Source organism: Vipera berus (assembly GCF_964194415.1).
Source record: "Vipera berus genome assembly, chromosome: 10".
In the NCBI taxonomy this organism is placed as follows: Eukaryota; Metazoa; Chordata; class Lepidosauria; order Squamata; family Viperidae; genus Vipera; species Vipera berus.
This window is the reverse complement of record NC_138213.1, coordinates 1,098,556-1,110,608: the sequence shown is the minus strand read 5'-3', so window position 1 is coordinate 1,110,608 and position 12,053 is coordinate 1,098,556. Positions and strand designations below refer to the sequence as shown.

Sequence of the window (12,053 nt, the reverse complement as noted above, 5' to 3'; positions counted from 1 at the left end):
ACTGAAGGCAGGACCAGAGACGTGGCTTCTCAGGTGCAAACAAGTTTGTCCTTAGTTTCCTCACAATCCAGATAAGCTTAGCTAGTTTCTCAACCCCCTGACTTCACACACATCCAAAGCAGTAAAGTGAATTTTGACTTAGCACGTTCTGCATTTGCATTGTGGTTTATTCAACAATTCATTCATAAACAAGGCACAGTTCGGGGTGATGTTTGAACACAGTTCTGCCCTTTACTGCCCACTGTGGAGAATTTGAGAGCACTTTTCCAGGGAGAATCCACTTACTGTTTGCAGTACAGGTGATCCTAGACTCAATGAGACAGAATGAAGAGAGTCACGCAATTTCACAACCCCTTTTGCTGTTAAGCAAATCGCTGCAATTGTTAAGCGAATCAGGAGATCATTAAGCGAGTCTTCTTCCCCCACGGACTTTGCTCATCAGAAGCTAGCTGGGAAGCTCCCCAGCGGCGGTCCCAGGGCCCCAGACCGCTCAGCTGTCGTGAATGCACGCATCCAGATCTATCACTGCATCTCCCATAGTTCCCAGTCAAGGCAAAGCCTAGGAATTTGGGGAGCGGTAGTCCTAACATGTAGGAAAATACCTGATTGGGCAGAAAACTATAAACGACCATAAAGGATAAAGTCTTTGCCCAGGAATTCTATCCAAAGCTTTAAGCAAAATTTTCCCCTGTCCTTCCTCTCTTACTCTTACTTCTTAACTTCTGCTCACATGAGTAAATGTCCTCTTTGAAGCTCTCTCGTTTGCAAATGGTTGCTATTAACAAAACTATCTCCAGGGCTAACTAACCAAGTTTTAAAGCTTAAACAGGGTGTCCAACCAACCTTGGCAACTTTAAGACTTGTGGACTTCAACTCTGGCTGTGGAGTTCTGGGAGCTGAAGTCCACAGGTCTTAGTTGCCAAGGTCGGACATCCCTGCTTTCATCCTTGCACTGAAAAGCCATCCATGCTGCTATTAGAGCAGCTGCACATGACGGGAGGGCACAGATTCCCAGGCAAATCCTCTTTCACACACAAGGGCCTGCGTCTCTTGCTTCCTCCCCCGGCAAAAAGCGCTCCCCTCCGCTAGATTGCAGCCCCAGCTTCTCCATCTGCTTGGAGAGTCAAGATGCTGTCAAAATGCCAGGATGAGTCTCAGCGCCCTACGAGAGACCAAGCCCTGGCGAGGAACAAGAGCCCTGGGTGTCCACAGTCCTTCTGGGACCACCCTCGCCTCCACGGGCCAAGAGAAACCAGGGAGACGAGACGCCCTGGAGAAGCACCACTGGCTGAAAAGCTGCCTAGACTTAAGAACATCCAGCACCTAATTCGAGAAAAGCAAACTGCGTTTAAAAGAGTCGGTTTGGTCTTAGTGGTGGGGAAGGCACCAGGCAAGAAACTGGGAGACGGTGAGTTCTAGTCTCCCCTTGGCCATGAAAGCCAGTTAGGTGACTTTGGGCCAGTCCCTCTCTCTCTCAAGCCAACTCGCCTCACAGGGTTGTTGTTGTGATAAAAAATAGGAGGAGGAATTTGTGATGGATATGTTCGCTGCCTTGAGTTATTTGTAAAAATCATAAAGGCAGGATACAGATAAATAAATAAACCAATTAATTAATTAATTATTTTTCTGCACTGAAACCAGTGGGCACCCTCATCCCACTGATCAGCGGGACATCAGCCTCACTATCTTGATCCGGACGGAAAGCTGCAAATATTTAATTAGGGACAGGCGAAGAAAGGGTGCAAATAGTGCTATTAAATTCCAACAAAAGATTTGTGGTGATCCTGAATTGCAATTCTCGGGCTTTTATGGGATGCTGTGCTGTGTTGATCCTAGAATTTCCAACTACATTTGCAAAACATTTGGCTTAGTTGGGAGGGACCACGTGGCCCCCGAGACTATGTTGACAGTCCCACTGTTGATGGGCGGGCAGATCCCAAAGTGGCAGGAATGGACAGTGGTTCCTTCCCTGCTCAGAAGGGATTCAGCCTAAACGTGGGGGTCCTGGGTAGCCCCCAGGCTGGGAATTCGGTCCTCCAAGGGAAGGAAGGGGGGAGGGGTTGGTTTTGCAAGTCTTGGGGAGGGAGGAGGAGGAGGTTGCATTGCATGACAGGTCCAGTGCAACAATCCAGTTTCCTAACTGCACAACACAATGAGTCATCAATTAACCCTAGAGCCAGGTACATAGTAGACCATGCCCTGGGTCTTTGCATCAGATGTGAGAATGGCCTTGCTTTTTATTTATCTAAAACTCCTTCCTTCTCCTCTTTTCCCCACAACAACAACCCTGTGAGGTAGGCTGAACTGAGAAGGAGTGACTGGCCCAAAGTCACCCAGTTGGCTTTCATACCTAAGGCGACACTAGAACTCACTGCCTCCTGGTTTCTAGCCTGGTGTCAAACTGGCTCTAAGGGTGTCTGAGGTTGAAGACAGGTGCCCTCCGCAGATCCACAACCATTCCCTCACAAACACACTGATGAGCAGCTTTTCGCTTCACTGGCTCATTCCCCCGTCGGCACAATTTTTCAGCCAAAGCTCTTTTGTGGGTCTCCTGGCTGCTTTACCATCAGAAAGACTCAGCTGAGTTGCGCCCAAGGTAAGAAGAATAAAGAAAAAGGCCCATCTGAGCATGGGCAAAGGGATTTTCTCTGCCCCCCCCCCCCGCCGCCCCAAGCCCATCTGCTCCTGCTAGGAGCCCCAGCCAATCTGTCCACCTGGGATTTGGGGGTCGGAGAGCAGCCATTCCACCAGGCAGGAGCCCCAGAGCTGCCCCCTTTGGGAAGGAAAGACAAGGAAGTGCAGGGACCAAAGGTCTATCTTGCTCCTCACGCTGAATAGAGTTTCTTTCATTGATGCTGCTCTCAGCTCGTGCCTGCTTTCTGAAATGAGTGGTGGTCCAGGGCTTTAGAGGAAGACCATGAGAAGTCCCATGAGAAGGCAAGACCCTTCCTCCCTTGCACTCAGATATCATCCCCAGGTGAATCTAGGCGCTGGCACATCAAACCAGCCATTGCAAGTCCCATCAGAGCCCGGCTTGGCCCGGTAAAGGCATGGTGAAAACCCGGTTCTTGGCACCCTTTGGCCTCTCTGCAACAACCGCTCCTTCTCCTGAAAATTACACTCCGGACTTGACTGGGATCAGCAGCTCCCAAAAGAGCAGGACGCCAGCCAAATTAAGCGGCACCCTTGGAAAGTTGCTGGCAGAACGACCATAGATGTGAATGGGAGACATAACAGAGCTTCCCCTTTCAGAGGAGAAGAGCGGCCGGCTATTAATAAGGGGCTGTTCAAGGTTTTGGTCAAGGGCTGAGTTCACACACCACACAAAGTCAGTATTTGATCTGTTAGTTGGGACTTCACCTGTTTTAGAAGTCCCGCATTTCTAGCTTGGTAAACATGGTCTGTCGTTGCATGCCTGCACAAATATATCCTAAAATAACCAGAGTTGGAGCAGGAACCCAAGGCAACCCAGTGACTCAGTGGGAGAAGCACCAGTCTGTCTGTAGGGGGAGCAAAGCTGTGGGGCAGGAACCGGTGGCTGCTTAACTTGTCAGCTAAAACCAAGAGAATAACCAAGGACACCCCCCCCCCCGGGGTGTGTGGAGGGGTCGAAATATCCCAGAATTTAAACCCAGCTGCACCAACCTCTATCAATGCTCTGATTTCTGGGTGCCCCGGGGCTTCCTTCCCTTCTGCAAAAAGCCACTGTTCTCTCCACCTCCTAGTGGGACCCCTGCTCAGAGAAAGCGGAGTTCAGAAGAGGCTCAGCTGAAGAAGGAAGCAGTTTTGCTCCGGAGTTAAGCGGGCTGCTGGGACGCTCTTACAGCCGAGTCTCCCTCCGAGCCTGGCCCGGGAGGACTTGCGCAGGGGAGAAGCAGAAGAGCCTCAAGAGCCGCGGAGCGGAAGCTCCAGCCCAACTTCTCTCTGTCTCATCCCCCAGGCGTACCCCGGAAGGTCCTCAGAAAACCTCCCCGGATCTCCCTGGGCTGGGGGGGGAGGGCGGAGGACCGCGAAACGTCCTTCTGTCCGGCCTCGCCGGGTGGGAGGCGGCGTTGCAAAGGGGCAGACAAAGGCGAGGCGTCGGAGGCGGGAGACAGACGAGTCTTTCCCGGACCGGTGGGATCCCTCCAAGTTCCTGGCTACTCTTCGCTCGCAGCTAGCCCCTAGCAGCGCTCCCCGCGGTCCGCTCAGCATGCGCGCTTGGAGACAGCTTTGCGCCCGGGCGGCTCTCCCGCGCTGGACTGCGCCGCCTTGCCGGGAGCCGGAGACCGCAAAGGAAGGGCGGGCGGGCGGGGGGCGGGCAGGCACGGTCTTCTTCCACGCCACAAGCACCGAGACAGGCACTTGGGAAGCAAAGCGAGCAGCCCGTCAAGGCTCCGATCTTGCTCGGGACAACGGCCGTCCGGGAGCGGGAGGGGGAGGAGAACCCGCCGCCAGCTGCGGTGGGCTCTGTCTGCCTCGCCCCGGGGCTCCTCCCTTGTCTGAAGCCCTCCACGAGGAGGGCGCGCGGGGCTCCCGCTTTTGTTCGGAAGTGGGACTCGCCCGCCCGGGGATGCTTCGGGGAGGGGGCGACCCTCGGGCGGCTGCTGGGGGCGGCGAAGGGGCGCCGGAGCTCTCAAGCCCAGACGGACGGAGCGGGGCAGGGAGGGAGGGAGGGAGGCGACCGGAACACTTACCGTCCGGGGACCGCTGGCGAGGCGAGGTAATTATCCAAGAAGCGGCGGCGGGTAATCCACAAGCGGCGGGCGAGCGGAGCCGTCCAAGTCCAGGCGGCAGCCGAGCGCCGCAGCGGGCGGCCGGTCCGGTTTCACGGCTCGCTGCCTCGGCGGCTCCCGGGACCGGCAGCCTTCCTTCCTTCCTGGCGCGACACCGGAGCGCAGCAGCCGCGAAGCGCCGCGGGTCTCGCCGCACTTCGGCTTGTGGCGCTGCCCGGCGCGCGGTCGCCCTTCACCTGCCGCCGCCCGCGCCCCCGCCGCCCGCCTGCCCGGGCAGGAGCCCCGCTGCGGCGGGACGGGGCATCTGCGCGGCCGCTTCAGGCGCCCGCCTCCCAGCCGCGGCGCTGGCGGCGGCGACCTTCCTCGACGGCCGCGGCCGCGCTGGCTGCTGGGCTCCCCGGGCGCTCGCTGCTACTGCGGTCGCCGCCGCCGCTCGGCCCTCCGGCGGGCCATCTGGCGAGGGCAGCCCCGCCGCCCCGCCCCGCTCGCCCAGGCGCTCGGCCCAGCAAGGCTCCGGGCAGGCGGGCTCGGACGCGCCGCGGCTCCGAACAGGGGTCCCGCGCCGGACCGGCCCCGCCGCTCTCGGCTGCCTCCCGGCCGCAGCCTGGTTGGCTCTGGCCGGCGGCGCTGCCTCCGGGGATAGGGCGGCTGCTCGGAGAGGCGGCGGCGGCGGCCCCCAGCTCCCCCGCCCGCCCGCCCGGCTCGGTTGGCGGCTGCCGGCGCTGTGGCGGAGCGGAGCCCGCCCGGATGCAGCCCTGGCGGCGGCGGCGGCGGCACCGACAGCTGGCTTGGCGGGGCGGGAGGAGCGCGGCGGTGGGCGCTCCCGGCAGGGGGCGCTCCACCCCCGTCGCAACGCCGCCCCGCCCGCCGCGCGCGCCCCCGCCCGCCCCGCCCCCTCCCCCGGTGGCGGCTCCGCGCCGCTCGGCCCCTTCGCTGGCGGCGGGCCGGGGTCTCCGGCGAAGGCTGCGGCGCCGCTCTTCCTCCTCTGCCCGCTTTCCCGCTCGGACTCTCTCGGTTCCCCGGAGGCTGCGAGGTCGAATCCAGCCCTACGCCCGCCTGTGCTGGCTCGGGCTCCCTTTAGCCCCCGTTCGCCAAGGGAGCTTCAGGTTGGCTGCATTTACTCCCAGGCCACTGAAAAGCACTCGGCACAGGCTCAGGAACCCGCCGTGCCAGGCAGGCGCCCGTGGGCGTCTCCGATGGAGAGAAGCATTTTCCAGTCGCTCCTGTCGGGGACCGATGGGCCGGCTGAGGGGGGGTCCTCTCGGGGACGGCCCTTTGCTGTCGAATCTAGCTCAGGGTGTGTCCCGGCTAGGGAAGGGGGTGATGGGGCTTAAGGCAGGAAGACGTTGCGGCCCCCCCCCCGTGAAAGCCGGTGGAGGAATGAGAAGATTTGCTCCGTCTCTCAGAACCAGGACCACGGATGGACGGATCAATGGACGGATGAAGGACTTGGATGCCTTCCTTAAACAATTCAGAGCTAACTAGTCAATTTTATGTGGCTTGGATGCCTTTAAGGGACTGAGCAAACTTGAAGAAAATCAGACACCCCCGCCCCCCAGCCTGTAGCCTTGAAGGCCACCTGCTTCTTCCCAAGTCCCAGCTAGCAGATCCCCGGGAGGACACCCTCCCCCCCCTTCCCGCCATGGGGGTGAGCCTCCAGATGTCTCTGAATGGCCACAGAATGCTGGCTGAGCCTCCCTTGGCCCAGATAACGACAGAGCACCAATGACCTCTTGGCCCCATGGACGGTGACCTCTGGTGCAGGATGGATGGGTAGCTCCATGAGCCTGATGGGCAGTTAAGAAGTCGGCTATATAACTCAACCTTTCTCCTAGCTCTCCTCCTTAGGTTCTTGGCTGCAGTCTTGGCTGTCGGGATCACTCTGCTGGGGTTCTCATCCTAACAGCCCTTCTTGTACCCTGTGCAAAGGTGGAATTTCTGCAGGCCCACAGGACCTGTCAATCAAACTGCTTCCCAACTGAAATGGACCACTAAGTCCATTTCTAGGTAGCCATAAGGAAGAATCGGATAATAATCACACACTATAGTTTCACACAAGCTCCCTCCCTCCTCCCTCCATATTAAGTATCCCCCCAGCATTGGTGGGGTATAGCAAGGTGTCAAATGCTGCCTCGGTTTCCCTTTAAGACCTGCCCAACAGCAGATCAAGCAGCAGCCGGTGGGCAAGGCTGTCCTGCCAGAGGTCTCCGTGCATTGCTCCCCCTTGGGCCCAGGGAGGGCTGTGGCAGATGAGGTCCAGGGCTCAAACAACAACAAGGAAGGCATTCTATGGCTGGCCGGCTGCTGCCGGTCATTGGAAAGGGGTTGCAATGCTGCTCAGCAGCGGATAAAACCGGGCAGACCTGTCCATTTCCCCAAGCGCTGGAACTGCCTGGGAAGCAGCGGCTGGGCCACCCCCCCTCGGCGGCTTGCATAGCGCCGATAGGTATGCGTCTGATGGCACCAAGGAGAGAGAGAGAGAGAGAGAGAGAAGAAGGACACCCCGTATTGTCGTGCGAGGGAGCAAGTGGCTTTGCTCGCAATCGATATCTCCGGATACAGAGGTCTCCCGCCATGCTGTCAGCTGCATCGACCGGGCAGAGGATGACAAAAGAGCTTTGTCAAGTGCAGAAAAGCCGCACCTCCCGATGCTATGTGAGCCAGAGAGATTCGGGTCTGTCTTTGCCAGGCTCCCCAACATCACCTGCCCCTCCACACAGCGTCACCTGGGGTGGAAGTCCCTGGCTGTGTCCCAGATAAGCCTCCACACTACTGGCATTCTCCCACAGTCCTGGCTAAGGATGAGTTTACAGGCTTCCTTTCTCTCCCCCCGCCCCTCGGTGCCCCCAGAATGTCAGTGTGGATTGCCCAGGTCTTTCTTCCCCCTGATTTCTGCACGCAGGGTGTAATTTCAGCCTATTGAAGTCATAATTTACCACTGGGAGAAATAAGGGTCTGTTGTCGCTGGTTTTGTTCATCGAGCTGCATTGGAATGTTAAATGCAAGACACACCACTTCAGCGCAATTGCAATCTAACCACAGTTTTTAGCCGAGGGGGGCTAACGGGCTTTTTTGCTTGCCAAGCAGTTACATTGTGCAAGAGGACGACAAGCGTTCTTCCCAGGAGGCCCTGCAGCGGAGCTCACGAGGGGAGGGGGGAGCTGGGCGGGACGGGTCCCTGGGATGATTTGCAGCTGTGCTTCAGCCGAGAGCCTTCCCAGCTTCCCTTTGAGCAGGCGTTCTCTACCTTGGCCACTTGAAGGAGGATTTCAACTCCCAGAATTCCCCAGCCAGCCAAGTCCACCCATCTCCAAGTAGCCATGGTAGAGAAACCTGGGCTTAGACCCTACCAGCAACCTGCTCTTACTGGTGGGGTGGGCTTCAGGTCTCCACAGACCAGCAAAAGCATCCAGGTGGTCTTTGACTTACGATCATAGTTAAGCCCAAAATTTCTGTTGCTAAGCAAGACAGTTGTTAAATGAATTTTGCCCTGTTTTATGGCTTTTCTTGCCACAGTTGTTAAGTGAATCATTGTAGTAGTTAAATTAATAACCCGGTTGTTAAGTGAATCTGGCTTCCCCATTGACTTTGCTTGTCAGAAAGTCACAAAAGCGGATCACGTGACCGGTGGACATTGCAACTGTCATAAATATGAACCGGTTGCCAAGCACACAAATTTTGATCACGTGACCCTGAGGACGCCGCAACAGTTGTGTGAAAAACAGCCATAAGTCACTTTTTTCAGTGCTGTTGTAACTTCGAACGGCCACTAAACCAACTGTTGTAAGTCAAGGACTGCCTGTCTTTCTTTGTGCTCTTCCTACAAACCAAACGTGCTTCAGGGCCATTCAGGGCAAATAAATGCTCCGAGGCAAAGCTGCAAAGCTAGCAGAACGAGATGTTTTCCTCCACCCCATGGCCTCTTCCCAGCACCAGGGTGGAGAAAAAGCTTTTAGTGACAACACTTTCCCTGCATCCTCCCCGAACCCTCGGAGGCATTCCTGGCAGCGGCCCCCAGCTGGGAAATGCTGCCTCTCACTTGGGATGAGGCAGGACCCACTAAGAACATCCAGGCTGGGGTTGCTGCTTTGGCCCCTAAAGAGCTGGGGAGCACAAGGTTTTAAGGGTCCCAGATGTCATGAGCTGCTGTTTTCTGCAGATCCAAGCTGGTGAGATTGGAAAAGCTTTTTAAAAACAGGAACTCGGCACCCTTCTCCCAGCCAGCCAGCCAGCGTGAGCCTTTCTCAGCCTTCATGGAACCGTCGGTTCCCAGAGGGATAGAAAGGAGTTGATCCGCCCGCGGGAGAAATGTTCTTTGTGGGGCCCTAATGCATTCTTGGACGCTCTGCCGTTGCTCTGGAAAGAAAATAAGAAGAATCGCAAGCATGCGGGCAGTCTCCTGTGTTGGGTCTCACGGCCGGCAACGGTGGTGGTGGAGAAAGCTGGAGACTTTGCAGTCCCCATTGCCTGCACTAAGATCATCTCCTATTTGGGGCAGGACCAGACCCCCAAAGAAAAGCTCCTGGGAGCTGAGTTGGGAGGTCCAGGCAAGCAACGTTTTATCCCTAACCTGCTTAAAAATGTTTTATGCAAGAAGTGACTGGACAAGCACAGCAGGACAGAGCAAAATCTGGAGTTCAGGCAGTTGGAACCAGCCGCTTATCCTTCCTACAGCCAAGCTAAGGTGATGCCGAGGGCCTTTCCAAAGTGACGGGATCTCAGTTCTGAGGCAAGAGGGTCGGTGGGGCTAAGTAGGTCACCTGTCCAAGGGGGCAGGTCTGCGTAGCTCTCCTCGAAAGGGTTGGCAGTCCACACAGTTCACAGGCAACCCTAAAGACTTATTCATTTTATCTTCTTATTTAATCTCTTTGGCTACCCACCTCAACCCAGGATCTCTGGGGCAGTGAACAAGACACAGAGAGCAATACGCAGTTGGTGCTATTGGCTTCTACCTGCTTCCCGCCATCCGTCCTTGCTCCCACCAGCTAAGCTTTTGAGGGGGCTGAGTTCATATTGTGTGAGGAACTTGAGAGCTGCCCCGGCTGCCCTTCTCATAGATCAGGGGTCTCTAAAACTGGCAACTAAAGACTTGTGGACTTCAACTCCCAGAATCCTTCAACCAGCACGGACCGACTCCCAGAATGGTGGATTTTGGGACTTCAACTCCCAGAATTGTTGAGTTGGTGCCCGAAGACACCGGCTGTAAGGAAACATCTGCAGATGCTTCTAGGGTAGACCTGGAAGAGACCAGGGAAGGCATCCTCCAGGACTGGGAGTCCTTGGCACCAATCACCAGCATCACAGTCACATTCTTCGGTCCCAGTATGGAAAAGCTGTTTGGGGCAGGGTGCAAGGAAGCCCTCCAGCTGCTCCCTCGGCTGGGTCCAAACGTGCGTGTGGAGTGCAACCCACCTGCCAGACTCAGCTGGCGCGAAGGCAGCCAACTCACCAGCCTTCTCTTCCCCCACTACACACATGCTGCTCCACTGCCCTAGGTGAGCAATTGGTATTCAGGCGGCGACGCGCTTCCCCCATTGAGGCCTAAATGTGTTTGTCTTAATCTCGGCGTCTAAATCCCAGCTAATCCCAGGAGCCGAGCTGCAGAGGGCATGTTGCAGCCTTTTAATTTCATTTGAGACAGAAGCGCTCTCCCTTCCCAATGCTTTTAATTCAGGCTGGAATGTGCGGAGGAGATAAGGGCTTCGGAGACAGCCAGTGGTCTAAGGAAGGAGGCAGCTCCCTTCTGCTCAGAGTTATCGCCACTTGCAGCTGCATCCGGCCGGGTGACATCTGCAAGCGGGCAGGAAGTCTCTGCGTCGCTGGTTCTTGAGAACAGTCTGCTGGAGGGAGGGGGAGGGGGAGAAAAGGCAGCCTTGCTTTGGGGGCGTCTTGGCTCCCCCAGTTGCTCTTAGGGCTACAGAAAAAGGGCAGAGGTCATGCTGAACCTTCAGGTGGTTTCTTTCTTTGCGGCTTCAGAGATTCAGCAAAGTGTTCGGTTGTGTTTTCTTCCATAAACCATGGTTAAATCAACTCTGCTATAGTTTGCTGTGTGAACACCATCCCAAAATCGGTGGGGTTGAGTGCTTCCTGAATTTCTTTACCCCACTCCTCACTTTCTCCCTAGAGGTTGGGGATTCTCCCGAGTGGAGAGGAGATAAGTAGGTTCAACAGGGGGACCAAGCTCACGTTTGGGATTCTGCAGAGTCTGAAGGAGAGGGTGGCCTGGTCTAGGTGCTGGAGGAGCTGAGAGGAGATCTTCTGCAGAGACAGCCAACACCTTGATTGATCCTTAACAACACCCGGTTTGGTCGAACAGGCTCGGCCACCACGTGCTGGCTTGGCTGTGCCTTGATGCGCTGCACGAGCTGAACCAGGGAGGCTGGAAAAGGACAGTGCAGTACTTCAAAAGCAGCCCTTGGAGAGGAGAAGACACTTCAGCCATCTGAAGGAGCCTCAAGCAGAGCAAGGTCAAGGCTGGCCTCTCTTGTCTGGAGCACAGAGCCCAAAGGAACCGCCTTTACTTACAAGGAAACAGATTCTGTCTCCATCCGAAGAAGACCTTCCAAACGATAAGGGCCATGTGCTGCAGAAGCAGTGTACGGAGGTGGGGGGTTCCCTCGACTGGGGACGTTCAGGCAGAGAGTAGACTGCTACCTATCTGGGGAGCTTCCAGAACTAAGCAGGGGCTGAATCCATGGCCTCCCGATGGCCTAGGATTCAATAGTATCTTAGTCAACAAACCATGATTAAAGCAAATCAGGGTTTAGAATCCATTCACTGTGGTTTGCAAACTATTCTTTACACCCTAACCCTAATGTCTGAACCAAAGCAGAATTTGCTTGGCACATGAAGGAGAATCAGGCATCAGCCCCCTGCTTTGAGACAACTAGTTGTGATATGGGAGTAGAAGCCTCTTTAGGCCAATGTTGTGAATGTATGTTGACAAATCTCAAACATTAGTCAGTCTTTTTGAGGGGGGAGGGACTGTTCTTGAAATGCTAATCCAAAGTCAGAGGTCCACCCGGACTGCCCGGGCCATTGTCCGTCCCAACTCTCCCCTTTTGTGAATGGATCAGAAGAGGCGCCTTGTGGGCCGGCTGCCAACAGCTTGGCCTGGCCTTGGCCACCTGCCTCCTTTCCAAGTTCCCAAGCTAAAAACAGGGCTTTGTTATCGGAGGCACGGGGCCTGCCCTGCCCTGCCAGAATCCGCTTCCTTTTCCCAGTCCCACCCTGCCTGCACCGGTGCACAGGCAGATAACAGGCTCTCTGCCCCACAGCAAAGGGAGGGGGCAAGAAGGTAGAATGACACTCCGCTGAGGGCCCCTCCAGACTTCTTCA

The 12,053-nt window shown here is 56.2% G+C and overlaps 1 protein-coding gene across 3 annotated transcripts in view; it reads right to left on the bottom strand.

Annotated features, from left to right (window-relative positions):
- CBFA2T3 (CBFA2/RUNX1 partner transcriptional co-repressor 3) overlaps positions 1–4,905 on the bottom strand; it is a 36,164-nt gene extending 31,259 nt beyond the window's left edge. For 2 of the 3 annotated variants that reach the window (XM_081335800.1, XM_081335801.1), the window contains exon 1: positions 4,677–4,905. The gene's annotated coding sequence lies outside the window, so the exon portion shown is untranslated. The remainder of the gene's footprint in view (positions 1–4,676) is intronic. The other variant, XM_081335799.1, reaches the window with a different exon arrangement.
- Between the last annotated feature and the right edge of the window lie 7,148 nt (positions 4,906–12,053).